Source organism: Excalfactoria chinensis, chromosome 6, assembly GCF_039878825.1.
Source record: "Excalfactoria chinensis isolate bCotChi1 chromosome 6, bCotChi1.hap2, whole genome shotgun sequence".
Classification (NCBI taxonomy): Eukaryota; Metazoa; Chordata; class Aves; order Galliformes; family Phasianidae; genus Excalfactoria; species Excalfactoria chinensis.
In genome coordinates, this window is record NC_092830.1 from 22,177,649 (window position 1) to 22,199,713 (window position 22,065).

A 22,065-nucleotide genomic window follows, 5' to 3' on the forward strand; every position below is an offset into this window, starting at 1 on the left:
GCCTGCTGTGGATTCCAACACAGCCTTTTCTAATAATACCAAATTCCAAATTTTTGCTGCATTTCAATCAAATTACATTTCCTCTTAAACAAGAAGATATCACAATTTCTGTTGCTTATAATTTTAGACTGGCTTAGCCCAGCACTGAAATCACTGCCATCAGAAGTTGTTTTAAACCTCCACAGATTATAGGAAGACATTTCTGGCCAGTAAAGCACAAACTAATATTCTTAAGAAACATTTTTTTGTGTATGAGTTAAGAATTAAACTAAGTTTGGGAAAAGAATATCCCTGATTTCATCCTGTTTGCACTAACAGTATCTGACTGTGACCTCCCCTAATGTTTCCTGGGCTTATTTTCTGTAACTAAACACATCACAGTTTTTTGATTGCGACAGTGTTCACACAGAATCTCTGTTTAAGAGGATCTAAGATTCACTGCACATCTCTCATCAGAGTAAAACAGACAGCAAACCAAGCTCATGAATCCCAGGAAACTCAGTGATCTAGAGTTAAAGTTAATTACATTTAGAAATCTATACATATTAGGCAGTGGGGCTGCACAATTAAGACACCAAATCGACCTTATCTACGCCTTGTTGTAACATCACATGAGAGCCCACATGATAATAACTGGATAACAACTATCCCTATCCATAGGTGCAGCTCTTTTTCAAGACATGATTCTGCAAAAACAAACAAACACTTATACTTCTCATTTCCACAGGACACAATGCTGCGATGGGAGAGAAAGGAAACTAAAACATTAACATTAAAATTGCTTGGCTGTTGCAGGGTATCTTACAGTGCAGATCTCAGGCTGCTTGAAGGTTGATTCTTTGCAACTGAAAACTGAAATTCTCAGCTTTATCATGCTTTCAAAAAAACTAAACAAAACCAACACAACAAAACAAGTAATCCACATAAAGCTTTCCTTTCTTCTATTACTGACTATATGCCCTTACATTTATCCCCATCTTACAGTCATTCTTGTTTTACTTAAGAATTGGGATTTTTTTTTTTTTTTGTTTAGCTTTGCTTTAAAAGTAACCTTATTTTTGCAGTACTCCAATGTGTGATGTTTTTGCCTATACTCATAAACAAGTGACAGCCTGAAGGCTTCACAGTGCTGCTGAGCACCCAACACAGAACCAGAAGATAGCAGCTCAAGAGTGACTGAAGATCATTATTGGCTTCTGCCTTTGATATTACTGTTTAAAGTGCTTAAAATGAAGACTGTTTTCCTTCCTTATTGTCCTGTCAAAATTACAACCACCTCCTTCACAAATGTGGTGAGTGGAGCTTTTAGTATTAAGTATTTTCCACAAAGCAGCACAAACCGTGGTAAGTGACATGTTGGATTTGTCTGCCCTAACAGAAGGAAAAAAAATCTCCCTAAATATTCAGGTTTCAGATAGAACTGCAAGAAATCAGTACTCACTGGAGTAAAAGAGCCTCAAACCTTTGTGTATGCAGAGATATCCATAAAGTGTGTTGGCCCAAAAGATTCCTTGGAGGGCAGAGGGAGAGATCAAATAGAGGTCAAGTGAGTAACTGTTTATAGATGGTTAACTGGAGTGACAGAACGGTGGTAGCTGCTTTTTTAGCAGTTTAAAGGTTTAAGCTTGCTTCCCTGGGAGCTTTGCATGTGATTTCAATGCATGTGAAATTGGCCCTTTAGGGCAGAATTCATCCCTCCTCTCATCCCAGCAGAGTACATCCCAAGATCATCTAACTTTTCACGAAGAAACTCAAAACGTGATACATTTTGCTTGGTTTTAGGTTTTGTTACAAACATCATATTCTTGGCCCCGCAGCGAGGAGTTTCCTGAAAGCTTGGGGTAGAGCAGAGCCAAGCTTGGCGTGTTCTGCCTCTCCCCGACGCCGCAGAGGGGATTTTATTCCAAGAGCACTTAAAGCTGTGTGGCTTTGCTTGGGTTTCGCTTGGAGCTTTCAGGTTCATTGAGCTTGCAGGCCACTTTGAGGAACACAGTGCTCAGCAATAAAGGCTCCTGGTTCCCAGCAAGAAGAGGCATCTGGGAGCTTTGGATAGGACCATGATTGGTGCTGTCTTTATGTATCAGAGCATAAGAGTTTAACACCAGAGCATCACAACAGAACAAGCTCGCGTCTGAAGGGAAAAGATCCAGACCAAATGCCAGGTCAAAACAGCTAGAGGTCCTGTGGCATCCATCTCATTTATTCAATACTTTCCCTTGACTAGCCGAATGAGTTGCCTGTCTCCTGGGACTTTTAAAATTTATTTTTAATCTAAGATAGGTATGCATAAAAAGCCATAACCCAAATATCTACACACAATGGGGATTTTCCAGCTCTGACACAAGCTTTCCAGCTGTCTTCTCCTTCTCCCTCGGCAAAATCTAGGGGCCTCAAGGCTTTGTCTACTTTAACAACTTGTGTGATGAAATGAGGACAGATCTACACAGAAAAGGAGCGTCTCTGGCCCACTACATGGGTTTGCTTCACCATAGCTGCAGTCTGGTCCTAAAGCCCGAATGCCTTCTCAATGACTGGCATACATGCCCTTCTGGAGCATGTTTTCTGATTTAGATTTATCCTGCAGCAAAGTACACAGAAACATCTATGTTACGCAAAGTAACTAGAAATGTGGCTTCAAGAATCCCACTCCAGGAGCACATTTCTCATCCCATTGAAAACCCTGATGTGGATGCAACCCCAGAGCATCACCCACCTGCCAGCCCGGTGTGGATCTGCGGCCGAGATGCTGCAGCCGCGGGTAAGGGGTCTTTTGGTGCCCTCTAGCGACAGCAGACCGCGCACTGGTCTAAAAGCAAATCACACAAAGCCCTGCAGCATTTGGAGACAGACTCAAAACTTTCTTTCTTTGTGTTTCACTTTTGGTACTGCAAATTATTTTATTGCAGATAATGTAAACTCAATCTAGTTTGTATTTACTGATTTGTTCTCTGGGCTACAGGCAGCTGCATTACTCACACACTGAAGCGAAGTCCAGCAAACAGCTTGTTTATGGCGATGGAAACATTTCATTTGCTGGAATTGATCTGACATTCGTTGTCTAGGATTGCCAGATGGTAAAAATGTTTAGTTTGTAATAAACAATCATTAACATCACTTAACATACATGTCACTTACAGAACAAGGACATGTGCCTTGCAGGACCAGACCTAGCTGTGGTGTGCCTGTGATGTGCCAAATCCCATTGTCTGATTACTCACTGGAGTTGTGTCCTGCTCAGAGTCGTACCAGATCTTATTACCAATAGCCAATTGCACAAACCAGGTTTTCAAAGCCAACTTCTAAGAAATAGAATACAGGAAAATACAGGAAATACTCCCCAGAAACGAGTCCCTGAAGTACAAGCCCATGAGCTGCCCTTTTCCCTGTATGTTAGCAGAATTATCAGCAACTCATTTATCTTCTTCTGAGTATGTCTGGGCTTGCAGCTGTAGCCATTCATCCTCAATTCTACATCAGAATTTAGATCCAGGTGATTGTCACTGCATGTACGGGAACACAGAGGCAATGGGACTTGTTGGTGCTCCTGCCCTATCTTTGAGCCCAATGAATCCCTAGCTGCTTTTAAAACTTCAACCATCCACAAAGCACATCAAAGAGTTGACTCAGTTACAAGACCAAGACAAGTACAGTAAAGCCATCTAGCCAACTTTTCTCACAGTGAAGGCTTAATTCTGATTGAAGATTTATTGCCATTGTGTTCAGTCTATTCTTAAAAGCTTTCAGAGATTCAATTTCTATTTCTTCCCCAGGAGTCCTTTCTGCAGACTAATAGACCTTAACATCAGAAACTTTTTTTTCCCCTAATGTCTCTATTTTTCACTCCCCCCTACTAGAGTGCACAAAGTCTACTTATAATCATTTACTACTTTACAATATTTGTCTTTGGACATGGCTTCTATTTCTTCTTTGACTCACACAACCAAATCATAACTGTTCATGTTACTTCTTTGTATAACATGAGTTCCAGCATTTTGTTCTTGCTGTATTTCAGTTCACAAACAGAGACTGACATTTGTTGACATGCAGATAGTTTTATACATGTAAGCACCTGTGGCTCTGTCAGCTCACCCAAGGCAGTCAGGTATGCTGTTTTAAGCTCAGCAGAGAGTATAGAGGAAAGAACCTTTCCTAGTCTGAATTTCACATCAAGAAGTTCACCCATGATTTTCATTAACCAGACCAGAACACAGTCGTGCAAATAAAGAACACCTGATTAGAGTTTGTAATTTTACGAGTTGCCGATAATAAAAAATTACTGACCTCAGAAAAAAAATCAGCACATTCATAATCATACGAGAGCAGGAATTGGTTCCTCAGCACTTTCTTCATTCAGTGAAAAACACTGAGATTAAAAGAAGAAGGCAGTTTAGAAGAAAATACTTCAGTCTTGCATTCCTACTCACACTGATGGTTTGTGTTTTCAGGAAGAAGACATAGCTGAAAATATTTGTATGTATGTGTACCCTGCGCCTTCTCTCCTATGGGAAATGTTGGAATTGTTTTGTTTCATGACAGATACATTAAGTTAAGCTCAAAGATCAGACTCCTGGAAGGGAAGAAGGTAGGTGTTTCAATTCAGCACAGTCAGCTCCCCAACACCTGTATCTCAGTTGATTTACAGCTTGCTTGGTGCATATTAATTCAGCACATACATGAAGCCCTGCTGGCATATCCCAGGCTGAGGGCCCAGTCCCTGGCTCTAACCTGACTCCTCAGAGCAAACACAGCATGAAGGTGAGAGGTGAAGGCATCTGTTTGAGCTCCACAGTGGGAAATGCTCCCCATGTGATAAGGAACCTGGCACAAGCCCCCTGGTGCATGAACCTGCCCCACACAAGACAGTGTCTGTTGGGCCAGGACTGCTACTAGCCCCAAGAGGGCTTGGACAGCAGCCACCAGCCCTGAGGGGCTGGATACAAGACATCAGTGACAGCAACACCAGCAACACACACTAAGACAGCTATGGAAGCAAAGGACCCAGAAGCGGACATGTGAGTGCAGTAGGAAGACTCCACTGTTTGAGATCAAAGCACTACGTAGCCCAGAAGCCTGTCCCCAGCAATGGTCAGAAGCAGATGCTTGGGCTGAAGGGCAAGCAAGGCTGAATCCCTGCAGCATGCCAGCTCGGCACAAGGCCAGAAGTCTGGGCTCCACTCCAACAGGGATGTGGGGCTCCAAACTTGCCGCTATTTTGGCAGCTCCAAGTAGGTGTCACATCATGTGTTCTCCACAGGGAATCAGAAACATCAGTGGAAATAAGGAACTGTGTGACGTAGTCCTTACTTATTACAGAATTTGCTCCACTGCCTCTGACAAACCAAACACAACTTCATCCGTCCACTCCTACCCCTGAATTTAAAGACTTTATCCAGCTCCTGCAATACCTGAAAAAGTACAGAAGGAATATACTCAAATAACGAACGTCTGTCCTATAGATAAACTTAGGAACACGTGGAGACAAGAGTGATGCAAAACCCTGCTTTTCTAGTAGAAGCTAGCTGCAGTATCTCTATGCTAAAATACCCATCAATAATCTCATGGGGAAAGCCAAGAGTTTCCACGACAGCATGCACCAAAGAATACACAGCAGAGAAAGACTTTAGGTTTGGTTCTAGAATACTAAACACAGGACATTATAATGAACTTTCTTCCTACATCCAGCTGACAGACTGTAGCTAACCAGTTTTTCCTGTGAAGAACAAACAGAATTTCTGAAGTGTGGCCATCTAAGGACTTAAATACTGTTTCTTGCAACCTCCTTTCCCAGTACAACACAGCAAATGTCCCCTGTAACTGAGGAAAAGAGCAGAAGGAATGTGTCTGGCCCTAGTGATTCTTCACCAGAGGCCAGTATCTGATGTGCTGGCTTATAAATGACACAGGAAGATTTTTCCTGGATTTATAGCTCTGCTCATTCTGCGGGGGCTGTAGTTTTCCCTTTTACAATTCATGGAGGTGTTGCACATACTCTCAAACAGCAGATCTCTCTGATGTAGCAACAAGGAAACAAAAGCTTCTCAGATCTCTTTGCAGAAGGTGGTTTTTCCTCCCAAGCAAATACCCTCACCAGGTGGACTGCCTGCAGCTGGGATGCAGGAGCAAAATTGAGCTGTTTAAAGGTCATAAAGACCCTTGGGCCTAGATTTTATTTGTTGGGGAGAAAGAAAAAGGTAGCAGATGCTTCTCAGCACTCCAATGAATGCCAATGAGAACAAACCCAGTTTGGGTTTGTCTACACTGCAAATGAAGAAACCAGGCAGGCTGGCTGTATAAAATGTACATTTATGTGGACTTTACTGTGGGGTTGTCTTAGCACTGCATAGACTTTAAGTGAGGGATTTTGCCCTGTGGGAAGCAGGAAGCAGTGCTGGACCCCCGGCCTTGCTTGCTGAAGATGCTGTAGGCTGCTGGTTCCAGCTGACCTCATTTTTGGTCTGAGTGTTCTGGCTTTTTGCAAACAGCTGCTGAAGGAGTGCTATGGCACCAAGAGCTATTTATGGAATTTGAGATTATACAGAACGTCTGTATGGAAGACAAGGCTAAGCCCACGCTCTCAAGCAGTACAGTTTACTGCCATAGCTGCAGTGATCCTCAGCCACAGTGACTCCCTATGAATGCTGGGAGACTTGCAGACATTGCCAGAGATAATGAATGCTCTGTGTCTTCCATTTACCTATTACAAATGATAGAACAGACCCCAAGCCCCCAAAAACACACACACTGCATATATGCTCCTGCACAGTGCACTAACTTGCCCTGGACAGATCTGTGCTACACTAAACTCCTATGTACATACATGCATGCATGTAGCACAGCAAAAATAATTTATTTCTGTGCACCTTCAGCTCTGCCTAAGCCCAATTTCATTTTAATTTCATGCTTAGTGCAGGGGCTAAAGGATATTGCAATGATCTGTGCAGCTTCCATCCAGCAGCCAAGGGAAACTATCTCAGGTGTCTACAGGGAAGCCTAGAGTTTCTGGCATGTACATAAGCAAGGTAGCAGCAACACAAACAAAAACAGCCAAAGCTCATGGCAGAATGTCTTCTGCCTTGATTGACATAAAGTTAATTGCAGAGCATTGATTATGGCGAATCTGTGCTGCCCTGCTTTGCCGCCTGGGGCGTCTGGACAAAATTGCTGGGAAGAGCTTCTATGCTGCATAGCCCAGCTCCAGGCATGGAGAGTTCAAGGCTATCAGATCCTTGGTGGCCTGGGACTGCTGCCTCTAGAAGGGTCGGTGCGGTGAGGATTAACTCGCTGGCAGAAGGCCCAGTGAGTGCGGGGCTTCCTTCCAAAACCTCCCAGCCTGAAGGGCTTTATTCAGCCCTAACTCCAGATGCTACAGAGCAAGAGGAACAGGAATTTCCCAAACATTTACTCTATCAGGGTTGTGAAGCTGGGAAAGAGTGGGAGGTTCATGCTCAACAGGGGAATCAGCCCACATCAGTAAGATAGGAGACTGCAGGGACGCAAAGAGGCAAGAAATATCTACCTGGAACCTGTGGTGGGACCTGACTCAAACATGGCAGCTTACTTAATTTTCACTGCCAGCAAACCCAGAGGATGCTTAGGGCATACTCAGCAGCCGGACTTTTTGTCCAGCATCTGCAGACTTCTTTCTTCCCACCCCTTTGCTTGCTTCACCCATTTATACTCTGTGGTTTTCTTTCTTCCTATTTTTCCTTTTACTTCTTTGGCCCTTCATTTCTCTCAGATCTTTTAGTTAGTCTTTTGGGGAGTTTTTATAGATTTAGCAGTCTCAAACTTTTTGGTGATTCTGTGTTTAGTAGAGTTAGTACAGAAGTCACAAGAAGGACCATCAGCTACAGCCCTGTCATGTAATCTTCAGTGTCCTTCTTCATCTATTTCCAATGAATAGGGTTATCTGACTGGTGCCATCTAGCTCTGGAAGGTTGCACTTCATTTAGATGGCTTCAGTAAATTCTCAGCTCCACTGATATTCCATCTTCTAACGGCAAGGCTAAAAGGGCACAGGAATGTTTACGTTGCTTTCAGGCTCAATCATAACGTAGGGTTTGGTCTGAGTGGAAGTGCAAAATTGGAGCAGCTGGCAGACCCAGGAAAATGATAGGATTCCCCCCAGATCAAAGGCAGGCACTTTCTTCTTCACTCCCACAGCCAACGTTAAGGAACTCTGATGTGTGCTTCATACATCAACAACAAAAAGTCATGTTTTCCTCCCCATCTCTTCCCTTTTTTAACTAGGATTGACTAAAAATTTTCTATCAAAGCTTTTTCAGTGGACATTTGGGCTCTCAATAAACTAAAAAAAAAAAAAGGTCTCAGCATAGCTGGAAACATTCAGTTTTTCACTGAGTAAACAAACCAAATTATTTTTAGAGAAGAAGAGCAGAGTCAGGGGAGAAGAGCGGGAGGATACTGGGTCTCAGTGGAAAGGCAGCATATTTTGTGTCAAAACAGAGTGTTTTCCAACAAGTTGTAGATCATCAGATGTTCCTTAATTTCAACTTCTTAAAATCTCTGATGTCAATCCCAAATAATGTTGACAACTAACAACTGGTGGTCAGCTTGTTGACTCTGTTGCTGTTATTCACTGCACAGGCTTCTGAGCAGGACCTTGCGTCCATGTCTGAAACTGTGTTCCAGACTGAAAATTCAGTTTCAAGTATTCCCAATTTAATCACACTTCGAAATCTCATAGGATTTCAGGAAATTGTCAGATGGTCATTTGTTTATTCCCTACAAGTGTGGGCATACATAGTATCAGAAGAAAGCTCCCTTCTCTTCCAAAACTCCTAATCCAAGGAGAAACATCCCTCTTATGGACAACTGACAGCATAATGTTACAACATGAAGATGAGATAGAGTTGTACATAAACTGTGCCTCTTCTTTGAGCTCCTGGAAGCTCTCTGGTATCTGGATAACCTTATTTCAGAAATAAGTTTTGAGCTGTTATGAACAGAAACAGAAGTGTCCCTGGAGCAGAAGCAAGAGTGTGATTGAGCAGATCCAACTCTGAGAAGACACTTTAGACACCTGTCTAAGCGGTTCTGATATCCTGCAGCAGGCAGTGCTCATGTTCAAAATTCCAGATACCAAAGACACAGGCATGAGAAACCCACAGGCAACAGGAGCACAGCTAAATCAAAGGTAGGGCATTTTTATAAAAGCCATCCAGATAACATGAGGGCCACTAAATGCCAGTGACCTGAAGTTCACTGTAGTTCATACTTCCACCTTGGAATAGACTTAATATGGTTCATGAAGATAGGAACAACATGGAAAACAAAACCAGGTGAAGTCTGTACAGAATAGTGATGAAAGCCCGGTGTGTGAGCAGGAGAGCTTGCAGAGAAGGACTCCTGGAGGAGCTTCATCTTGATTACAAGCTGCTCTCCTTCACAAGAGCCAGTGATGAATTTTGCCCCTCTTGAATTATGCTGTCCTATGTGACTGTAGCTCTGTTTATTTAGAAATCTTTCAGTGGTGGAGGGAATTTACGAGCCAGCAATATTTCTGCTTTATGGCACTTCCTTCATTCACATTCCTTCGTCTGGTCATTTCCATGGGCCGGGCCCACAAGGAGAGGTCAGGGGGGCACCCAAGTGGTATCTAGAGGCTCCAAATGGAAACATGTTTTCTCACGCAAAAATAAATAAGGGAGAAATGTTTCCATTGCAGAAGAAGAACAAAAGCTGGAATTGCAGCAGAAAGCATCCAGAGAACAGCAGGCTGCCCAGCCAAGGCAATTAACAGCATTTAACATCAGCCATACTCTGTACATAACACGCCTGTTCTAGTGACCCCCCCTTTGTCTTTGGTGTATTTCAAGTTTGGTTGCTTTAAATAGCAGTTGAAATACAACTTGAAATGGTAGTTACATCTGAATCTGAATGAATAACCGTGGAATAACCTGAGGTGTAAGCATGTGTCTCCTTCAGGCTGCATTTGAACACAAAACAGCAATTCCTGCTGGACAGCAGACAAGGATTTTATATATGAAGTTATAACAGACCAAAAAAGAAATTCTGTACTGATCCCCTATTTCTGCCCTTCTCAGGAGCTCAGTGAGCATCCCAGCTAGGAATACAACTAGAACTGCCTGAAAATCCATTTTTCATCTGATTTCCATATTGAAAGTCTGCAGCAAAATGAGAATTTTAAGTCTATAAACACCCAGACAGCCTCACCAAAAGATCAAATGATGACTCAAGCCTAAGGGGTCTACAAGATCAGCACAGTCTCACTGAAATGTAACAAGCATCCAAAGGGGTACTGGGACTGGTGTCATAGCTGGGATAGTTCTACTTAGGTTCCCATTTCCAGGTGGGTCAGCAAGACGCCACATAGTCAGGTAGGCCTAGGGAAGTCCTGCCACTATTGTGGCCACATATATCTGCTCATGCATATCGGACCTAAAGAGCAGAAGACTTCCCTTCTCTATCTGCATGCAGAATGTCACCTGCAGTGGAGGGTCTCCGACACTTTAACACTTTTCATTCACTTGTTATGAGTCCTGCTGGTCTTGTTTCTTCCTTCCCACCCCTGGATGGCTGTATTTCTGCTTTAGATTAAACAAGTAATTCCCACACAGGCAGTTTGTCCAAAGTCCTACAATGACAGACAGTACCTTAGAAAGGCACAACACATTGATTTATCTTAGGTTACCAGCTACAGCACGTGGTTTAAATCAGATTCAGGTCCATGACAGTGATATAAGAGAGAACCCTGCTTAATGGTAGTAAGGGGAGCACATCTCCCTTAATCACACACAGATTTACAGTTGGGTAGAGGCTGGGCGGCCTATTTGTCCATTATATAAAACATAAACACACATTCAGACACAGAGCTCATCTACTCTGAACATGTATTAAGAATTCCAGATTCCTCCACTGCAGACTAATTACCTTTATTATCACACCTATTCCTGAAAACATATGCAAACTAAATTCTGTTCCCATCCAATTCTCATCTTTCCCTAAGAAATAAAAATAGCAGGTTCCCAAATAAGTTATTTTTCAGGCTTCATGTAGACATTGCCATTTAGGTAAATACAGCTGCGTAACATGCAGAGATCTTCACATTCATTGAGCTTGATTCTGAGTCTTAGCTTTCCAAGACAGAAAAGATGTAACGTTCCCCACTTCTCTACTACTACAATAGCCCACATGAATGCTCCTCATAAGCTCCAAAGAAAAACAATTCAGGTCAGCATATGCCATCTCCAAGCAGCAGTTTGGTACTGTACTGACAGGCACAAGGAATGCTCCTCTAAATCTGTTTCACAGCTGGTTTGCTGTGAGATAATCTCTTCTCAGCAGAAGGGGTTCAATGACAAGTTGTCAGACAACTGTATTATCTTAAACTGCCATGCCATTTTAACAGCTCTATCAAGATCTAAATCAGATGGGTCATTTTGAAAGGCACAAAGCAGGACTAAGAGCCTGTTTCTTAGTGGCTCTTGAGAGGAGTGAGACACCTCATAGATATGTGTGGCTTTGAAGAGAGAATCCAAATTCGGGTCATTTGGGTCTTGCCTAAAATATGTTGCAGTTTTTTTCTTGGCAAAGTCAGTTCTACCAGAAAGTTTCAGAGAAAGCTTTTAAAATTACATTTACCATTGGATGTAACTCAGACACGACATTTGTAATGTCATCAGAGCAAGACTGCTGACGTGAGTAACAGTGTTGGCAGTGACTTCCATGGGACCAAGATTGGGTCCAACATTCACATTTCCTAGGCATTCTTTGCTAAACATTATTTTACATAAAGAAGCATTTGTTTGGACTCCAGATGTTCAAGTAACCTTCTGTCATATTCTGTCTGCATCTCAGCTTTCCCATCTGTGATCTAAAGTGTTACAAGGAAAAAGTGGAAGGATTTATTTTGATCTCACTTCCATCTGTTTTACACTTCACTGACTCTCCTCTTGATGTGCACCAGTGTTTGAGAACAGGGCTAAAGCACAGCACTGTTCATACCAGTGTAAATTCAGAAGACGGGCATTTACTCTGGACTGACCTTAGGCAATTACTTATAGAATTATTTGGGATAAACTGTTGTGATACGGGAAATCAGCAAACCCTGTGCGGGCAGTTGTTCAGGGAGAAGAACATCTGCTATGAAACACTTCAATTGTTACCAGTGCTTAACAGATGGGCACCGCTGCAGCTAATAACCATGAAATACAAACTTTACCACTTCTCTGAGCAACACATAACAAAGTTTCTACAGTATGTCCAGAGCTGATATCTCTATTCACAGTGGCCTGAAGGCAGCCCTGGCTTGAAAGCCTGGGGGCATCAGGATCAGAGCCAGCCTTGATTATAGGAAACTTTTCCAACCTGAGCAATTCTATGATTCTATGAGCACTCCCCTTAATATCTGTGGTTATAATTGACCTCATAAAATAATCTGATTTGGGTGAGAGTGGCTCCTGGTCATTGATGGTGGGATGCTCCTGATGAGTGTCAAAATCACTTTTTGTGCTGTGGGGATCCTCCCCCTCCAGTTCCTAAGAAATGCTTTTCTGTCTCAGAGCTTGCCCACAACAGATTTCATGGTGGCTGCGACTGACAGGGCAGAAAAACATTCTCATTACTTTGAAAACATTCAAAAATTAGCTTCAGGGATTCTGTGTGAGCATCTAGGAGGAGCCTAGAGTTTACACCAGCTCCTGTAGTTCAGGTATCAAAAGCTTCCAAGTGAATGAAGATGTTCCTGGAAGCAGTTAAAGACTCCTGGTTTTACATTAAATTCTGTAAGCATTCTGCATGCAGAATTCTAGCTAGAGTGAGAGGAATTATCCAGCATGGGAAACCTGTGTTCCAAATGGGTAAAAGGTATCCACAAACCATACGGGAGAAAGCAAAACAAAACAAAAAAAGGTCGTCCAAGAAATTTGGAATGACACAAACCTTCTGTTTCCATCTTCCCTCAGGCTCAGCAAAAATGGGCAGCTGATCTAAGGCAGCGGTAGTGGGTTTATATCACTTCATGCAGCAAGAAAAACTTCTCTGAGCACTTTGTCGGAAAGAAACTATTAACACAGGAAAGAAGAATTAACAGAGACTGCAGTAATCCTTGCTGCAAATGAGATGGACCCAGTTTCTCTCCCAGCTGCATCATTGGAAATCCACCAAGGGAACTTTTTTGGACACAAAGATTCTCAAGGGCCTGGTGCACAAACCATGTCACACAGATTACAGGAAGTCGTCTAAAATGTAGTGTTAGCATTTTTTATAGGAGAGCTGAAAATTTCCATGCCTGGTCCAGAACAGAATCCCCTGATGCTCAGCTATCCTGTTCCTCCCCAGGCCTGGCTGCTGGACCAATCCTAGCACAGCCAGCAGTCCTAGGTGATATCACTTGCTAACTATGAAGTTTGGGATTGAAATGCCTTGTTCTTTCTCATTTCGCTTGCCAGCACTATCCCCCAGCTCTAGTCAGGGCCTCTTATTTTCCTGAGAACTGAATTTAACTGAAATTGTAATAAAGATGCTTTACATGCTTATCTAACACCAAGAAGAATTGCTGTGCAGATTATTGGCATATGGAATGATCTCCTTTCAGGCATTCCATAATAGTGTGACTATTAAGCTAAAAGATCATTAATAATGTACCATTTAGTTTGTTTTTGAGTGGTGGAGGAAGGAATAAGAATATAAGGTTGAAGAAATGGAGGGGAAGAAGCTGGAACCTCTACATGCTCCTGGCAGCAGTCAAGGAGACAAACCCCAGCTGTGCCTGCAGCACACTTTGATGTATTTGTAAGGCGCTGCAATAGCACATTCATTTCCAATTGTATTTACTCACGGTGGTAGCCCAGCCAGCTGGTGCGTGTGTATCAGATATACAGGCTGGAAAGATCCCTGCTCAGCAAAAGATGATGATACTGGTGAAGAAACATGTCCCTTTTCTCTTCACTTTCCTTGTATCTCCTAGTGAAAATAGGAACTTTTGCTTTTCAATTTTGCTTTTCTGAGAGGTAAGTCTTGTACAGATCAGAGGGATGTAGCATTTTTGCTGCTTCTTTTCCTCGCAGTAAGGGAGAGAGCTGAGACACTCATTTAAGGCTCGTTTAAGAATAAAATGCCCACCTCAAGTTGTTCTTTTTCTTCCTGTGATCTTTCTTCACTTGAGAAAGATATTCCCTCACCTTTGGAGCTGGCTATCAAAGAGAAGAGATGTACAATAACAGAAAACAGGAGATAAAACTTCAGGCTTCTTCACTCTCACTAAATTTAGAATTAATTCTGGGAAGGTGCCTCACAAGGCCTTTCAAATCTTCCAGCACTGTCCAAACATGCAATACTGGTCTCAGAAATCTGATGAGGGCTGTGTAAAATTTGTGTTATTAGCACTACACTGCATTGTAATCCCACAACATTTCTTCAGTGCCCTAATGCACTACCTGTGAGTTGGGGCAGGCCTGACACAGAGACCCAGCAGCCACATGGTATGAAGGGAAACACTTGCTCTGACTGGAGAACCCTGATGGTACCCATGAGCTTACTACCACATGAAAGTACTCACTTTAAAGCATCATAGAAGATTAAGGTCTAATTAAGGTTGGAAAAGACTACTAAGATCACACAGTTCAACCATCAACCGATTCCCTACCATGCCCCTCTCTGCCACATCTCCACGTTTCTTGAACACCTCCAGGAACAGTGACCCCACCACCTCCCAGGGCAGTCTGTGCCAGCATAATATCACTTTTTATGAGAATGTTTTTTTTTTTCCTAATTTCCAACCTGAATCTCCCTTTGTACAACATGATGTCATTACCTCTCACCCTACCTGTTAGCTGGGAAAAGAGACCATTCTCCACCTCTCTACAACCTCTTTTCAGGAAGTTCTGGAGAGCAATAAGGTCTCCCTGGAGCCTTCTCTTCTCCAGACTGAAAAAATCTAGTTCCCTCAGCCAGTCCACATAAGACATGTGCTTCAGATCCTTCACAGCTTTATTGCCTTGCTCTGAACACACTTCAGGGCCTCAGTGTCTTTCCTGTAGCAAGGGGCCCAAAACTGAAAACAGAACTTGAGATGCGGCTTTACCAGCAGCACTTCATGGCATAGCTCTTGATTTCCTTGGCTAACTAGTTGTCTTTGTGGACTTCTACATGATGTTCAGTGGTGAATCAAGGCAGAGAAGAACCTTGTAAAACCATTTGACATTGTTCAGCCCTGGGATGTGTAAAGGTGCTGGTCCTCACCTGGCAGACAGCTGCAACAACTTCTAAAAAATTCATGTATCTCTCCATATATTTCCTCACACTGCCTGGCACACCCCAAAGCCATATGTTTGCAAGGGGGCAGCTTTTACTCAGTTGATTTAGCAGATGATTCAGAAAGAAAAGTGCTCTTTCCACCCTTGAAGAGTCTGTACTTGGCCAGGATCAGCCAGGTCACTATCTCCTTGTGCTCAGCAGCAGCTGGTGTCATCATGCCTGTGCCACCATGGCCCTTCCTGATTCACTTGGCAAGCACACACCCAGCTAACAAATCCTTCTGATGCTATCTGTTAATTATCCCCCAAAGCATCGAGGCCCCAGCTGGTGCCACCTGCCATGGCAAGCCATACTGTTTTCAAGAGAGACCACCTTGATCTCCATCAGTTTCAAAGTTCCTTTTATATTCCAGAATAAACTCCTCTCACATGAAGCAACCACCATCACCATATGTTGGATGAGGAGAGCTCCACAGTGGGAATAGATGCCGCTATTAAAAAAATATATCCATTCTATGAAATATTCTACCAGAAGGGAAGTTTTGCTTTTGGCTCAAGATTCCCTGTGCCTGGACAAATCATCTCAGCAGACAGAGAGTGCCCTGAAATAGAAATAATGAAAACACTGACAGTGCCTTCGTCTAGCAGGCGGGACCAAGGCTGCCAGGCTCTTCCCTGCAGCATGAGAACACGGCATGTCTCATGGGAAACCACAGACCTGTAACCCTGATGTGCGAGTACTCAGCCTTATGGATGGGTTGTGACTGCTTGACACAGCTTTACAGTTTCTCCCCTGACTGCTGTGCTTTCATACCTCATTATTCATGTTTATTCTGAGGTATATGTTTTGTCTGGGTGGGAGAATACTGTTTTTCCTTTACTTTTTTTTTTTTTTTTTTTTTTTCCTAGCCAGTGACCAGAGTTCCTATTCCTTCTGCAGGCCAAACTGAAAGACTTACATGTGAGATAGTATAAGACGGACATTTTATACATTCCTATCATGTATCTAGGGCCCAAGGCAGGTATGCCAAACACTCATATTACCATAGAATCACAGAACCACAAAGGTTGGAAAAAATCCACTGATATCACCATGTCCATCCATTCACTAACCCACACCATATCCACTAACCATGTCCCTCAGTACCACATCTCCACACTTAATTATCACCTCCAGGGACAGGGACTCCACCACCTCCCTGATCACTATTTCTGAGAAGAGGTTTTTTCTAATATTCAACCTGAAATTATGTACTTAGAACACACAAGCACAATTCCAATTAGAAAACTTGTCTCCAACTGGCATCTTTTTGCATAATCAACTTCATTTTTTTCTCTTCTCTGGAACACTCAAGAAGGAATGACAGTAAGCTATGAATGGACACCACTCTAACAAGTCTTTAACTTCACAAATAATTCAAAACAAACTCACAGATGACACGAGGGAGCCAAAATGAAAGGAGTAATGGTAGAATAGTCCATAGCAACCCTCTCCCATGCTACATCCTGTGAGGGACTTGGAAGACTATATGGCTGATCTGAATTTGGTCTCTATAATCTGGCCCTTCTTTACCAATGCAGTTTTGTGGTGCTTTTTGATAGACAAAGGAAATACTTTGTCATATAGAGGATTTGCAGTATTTTTACTTCAGCCATAAAGTATTGATGAAATTATTTAGAATGGAAATATCTTATTTACTCTTTCAGTTACACAAAAATTAAATACCCTGACAATGAGGCATCACTGTCAGCCCTGCCCACAGCAGGGTGCTGGAGCACAATGATCCTTAAGGTCCCTTCCAACCTAAGCCATTCTATGGTTATCATGCATGAAAAAAATAATAAGACAGCAGTCTCATCATGACAAAAAGCATGGCTGCATCATATCTTTTGCTGATTTTGCATAGTTTGTATTACAGTTAGCCTGAATATTTCCAGATTGGGCCTGGAAAACTTTGAGGTCCACACCTATTCACAGAACTATCCATCTCCTAGCCCTATAAGACTTTCAAATTTAGGTCAATTTTAATTTCTGAAGCTCTTCCTCATTCCACCTAGAAGAATCCCTGCTGCTCATCAGTCAAGTATTTTTTTTCTTTTTAACAAGCTGCAGAGATTTGAGAGCAGTAATGTTGTTTATAGCTTTGTAGGTAAGAGAGGGTTAAACAAGTTTTATGTTCAGAGCACCTAAAAGGGTCAGGGGGTCATTTCCTTCACGTGGAACCAGTTGACCAGGTGCAAGTGTGGAATTTTCCCTTCCTTAAAAGCCTCAAGGTATAGGCTATTTCCCAGAGGTGGATAATTAGATTTAATGGGCCAATATTCTTTGGATATGGCAAAACCTAAAAATATTAAATGCACAGTGGCTAGAGAAAAGCAAGAGATTTCTTTGACAAATGTTGCTGTCAGTTGCAAACCTATATGAATCACAGGATAAGAGAGGAAGCAGACAGGGAAATGTTCCATCTGAATGCAACTGAAGTGTGTGAGTTCAGCACCGATTTCAGTGAGTTATTTCTGTATTACTCTTTTTAAGCAGCTGTTCTTTCCTTTGGAACTTCAGTGATCTGGGGCCCAAGAGAACACCGTAAAAGTTCCAGCTTCCAGCATCCTGGAAGCCAACTCTACTATCTGAAGCAGGTAAAACACATTAGCAAATGTCATTGCTTAGGAATAACTTGTAAAAAGAACAAAGCACTCTCTGTATGATATATATATATATACTATTTTGTTGTTGTTCTTTACTATGGGTAGAGTAGATCTGAAATGTCTACTTAAAAGGATATTTCTCCATTTCAGTTCTATAAAAGGAATGATATAAACACCTTGCTAGGTCTAAAGGGGAAAATTTTCTTGTTATCCCCATAAGAGAACCAGGACCATACTCCAGAAACACAAATTCTGAATGAGTTTGAAGACCATACAAGTAGAGACCACAAGTCCAGATTCTGAAAAACTCCACTAGATGCCGCAGGGCCTTGAGATCTTTTTGCTCTTGAACATTTTTCTATGGTCCTAGATCCTGTGGCAATTCAAGAAGGTAACATTTCCTGAACTTTATCAAGCTGAATAGACTCAAAGCTCCACTGTGAGTTAGCTCCTAGTGAATGAAAGACCAACTCCGCTCTCAGCCTGAGATTCAACCTGCCAAAATTTGGTTAAGGATTAAGACAATCAGATTGGGTATGAGCTTGACTGTTACCTGCCCAGTTGTATAAAAGGGATCCCTGTTTTACTATCTGTGAAAACATTCTCCCTTTCTCATCTTTCAGAACAGGTGAAATTATGGTATCAGAAGACACTGGCCTTTATGTTCACATTGAACTTAAGGTGAGCATAGGTTGTGATATATATTGTTTTATCTTGTGTTGTCATGGTTCAGGTTTTGGTTTTGTTTTGTTTTTCTATTAGCAGTGGTTTAATTCAACATCTGAAAAATCCTACATGAAAGGAAGGTCTTCATTAAAATTTCAGCACTCTAGCTGCTTTGGTGGAGAACTCAGTGAGCTCCCACTATGCAAGTAATTGTTTTTCCATAGTAAAATGCTCTTTGGTGAAGGATAATTGATATGAGGCTTAAAATTCTAGCACTGACATACAAAAAAAAGTTATTAACTTCCCTAAGTATTCGTATGGGCCCCTGTTTCTGTCCTCTAGAGTCCCATCATGTTCTTCAAGGGTGGGCTAGTAAATTGTGTTCTTGGCTGCCTTGTTGGCCAAGCTCACCCACACACGTCTCATGTTCCAAAGAGTCTGATCCTATACGTCTGTGTAATATAAGCAGCTTCTCCCTTGCAAATATGCAATGAGAACTTCATACTATTTTGTTTCTGATCTCAGATCACAGACACAGGCAATTGACTGGCCTCTGAACTGATGGGGGAAAAGTAATCAGGAACACAGAGCACAACTGTTATCAGTTAAAAGATGAAAAAATGCAAAGGCGTGAAATGACCACCTATTGGTATCACCAGCTGAAAATGTGCATAAATGCACAACTTTGCCAGTTACTAACAATTTGCTTTCTGATTTGGTGGAAGGTGAAGAGGGATGCCTTCTACTCATCAGTTCACTGAGCAATATCTCCACCTTGCTCACAAATTAAATGACGTGTTCTGAGAGCACTGGGACCCTTTAGCCTCCAACCTGCTCATCACCTTGTCCGTACAGCTTGCTCAAATTTCTACATCTTATATTGTTCTGTACCATATGGACCACGTTACAGACACCAGTTGCAAGAATACAGTCACTTTTTAGATCAGAAAGCCCTGAAAGCCACACAGCTCTATTGTGTTCTATCTTATATAGCCAGGTTAAATACTTAATGCCTTACTCCTGCAACAGAAACCTTCCAGATAAGTCCAGCGATGCCAGGAACATATACTGACAATTCCTCAGATGTCCTTGAGCCACTTCCCCTTTACAGTGTTTACAGCTAAGGAAAGTTCAGTGGAATAATATAGTAGATCCTCTACTGGGGAAAAGGGAAGATGATGTTAAGTAATACCAAGTTTCACACAGGCTACAAGACAGTAGATTCCATGCAGATATTTTCTTGCTTACTCCTGATCCAGGAGTAATGTTAGGTAAGCTCTTTCTTCCTGTAATAGTTTCTCTACCCTACTGAACATCAGAGTGGTGTGACAGGGCTGGTAGTGGGAAAATTCCCCAGACCCTGCTGCCTCCCAAGATCTGCTGTGAAGGGTTTCAGATCTGGGATGACTGGTATATTGCAGCATGTAAATTTTGCCTACAGAACTGAGGAGTTTAGAAACTTCACGTTAGCCCAGAACACACCTTCACTGAGGTAGCCTTATGGCCTCAGCTGCAGCAGAGCTCTCTCCAGCTTCTGCAGGAGTTTAACACTGGAAAGGCACAAAGATAGTTTACATTCACACTCCTATAACATTTCCCAAGAATAGAAGTAATGTCATGTATCATCCGGAGGCAGAAGGCAACCTAACCCTATCAGGCCAGCCCTAGAATCAGGTCCCAAAAGGCACGGTACGTCTTTGCAAGCAGTCCATTCAAAGGTGTGAGAGCACTGAACAATGTATAGCTACAAACACATATACAAGCACATATAACTGAATTTGTCTTTGGAACTATAGAACTGGACTTCAATGAAGGTAATCAAGAAGTAGAGGGAATGGTACATATCAACCAGTAAAGTATCCATCTTGCAATCTTTAGAGGGGTTGGCTTATAGTAGAGCCATAAAATGCTGCAATGTCAATGTACAGTAGTATTTTGTCCAGGTTGGGGCCGCTTAGCTTGACAAAGTGATCTAGGGAAGGTGTGCAATTATTGCAACTTTTTACAGATATTGAAAGCCTATGGTGTGAGCACTAAAGAGGACAGAAAAATACAATGAGGTGCCAGAAGGATGGATAAGAAGGAATAAGGAAAGGAAATTAACAAAACAGCATGGCTATCAGGAAGAATTTACTGATATTACTCAAAGGAACAATCTCATCCCTGCTTCAATCACATAAAACTAGACTGGTAAAAAGTTATATATACTACATATATACACACACACATAGGAGAAAAGGCAAACTGGACTCAGCTTGTAAGAAAGGATTCAGAAAGATCCCAGGAAGCTTTTGTTGTCTATCATCTCCAGGTTTCTCTGAAATTCAGGATCTTCTGGGAATGCTCATTCAAATTTATGCAAAGTTGAATTTGATAACATTTGTCTACTACTGTTTATTCAACTATAAATTGTGCTCAGAAAAAAAAAAAAAAAAAAAAGAAAATAAAAATCTGGAGACCTGTAAGGTCTTGTTAAATGAACAATACCAAGAGGGATTTCCTGCCTGGATGTCTTTGGTTTGAGATTATCCAAAAGCTCTTTCTTGACAGAGATTCCCCAGGTTATTATTATCATTGTTGTTTCCTGTAATAAAAAAAATTCCTCAAAAGTTAGTTTGAATGAATGCTGAATCTGTGCTTCTCCAGCCAAGGAACCCATCCCCAATATTGCTGGAGGCTGTTTACGGCTGTTTTATGTTAGCCTGTCACTGATAGATTGACTGAATGCCCAACTGTGTCTGCCTGCCAGAGATCAATGGCTTCCTCTAGAAAGAAGTAGCCTAGAGGGGAAAGGAATGCCAGGACAAAACAGCTTCCTGGTCTCCCATGCAGTTTATGGGTCTGATACCCTTCTTGCTTATCTCAGGACAACACCAGGGTTCATCCCCATCCAGATTGAATAGAGATATGCAAGGTAGTGTTGCTATCAGTGCAGATGCTGTTGGTAGCTTAAAGATCACATAGATCTCACTCTTTTAGGTTTCCTCAATGTTATCAGGAGAACATAAGGTAAAATGAGACAAAGACAACAGTCTATGCAGCAAGTGATGGGTGAACTTAAAAATAATAATAATAAAAAAAAAAATTAGACATCACTTGGCCTAGATCAATACATGAAATACAGTGATGTTCATTATATGAGAGAGATGCTGACAACCTGTAGAGACCCAGTGAATACAGTGAAGATAGCAAACGGCCTATAGCAAAAAATGTGGGGAGAGGCTAAAGAAACTGATGTTTTCTAGTCCAGGGAAGAGAAGGCTAAAGACAGGGGGAACGGACTGCATCTTCTACTTGAAGGGGCTTGTAGTGACAATGAAACCAAATTTCTTGGTATGCAGTGAACTCACATGACACAAAGAAAACATCCTGCAACAAGTCTAGTTCCAAAAGGATGGATGAAAAACATCCTTTACACTTCAGCATCGAAACAAGTTCACAGAAGATGACAGAGAACCCATTCTTGGAGATTTTTCAGAACTTCCTCACACAAGGCCCTGAGCAACGTTCT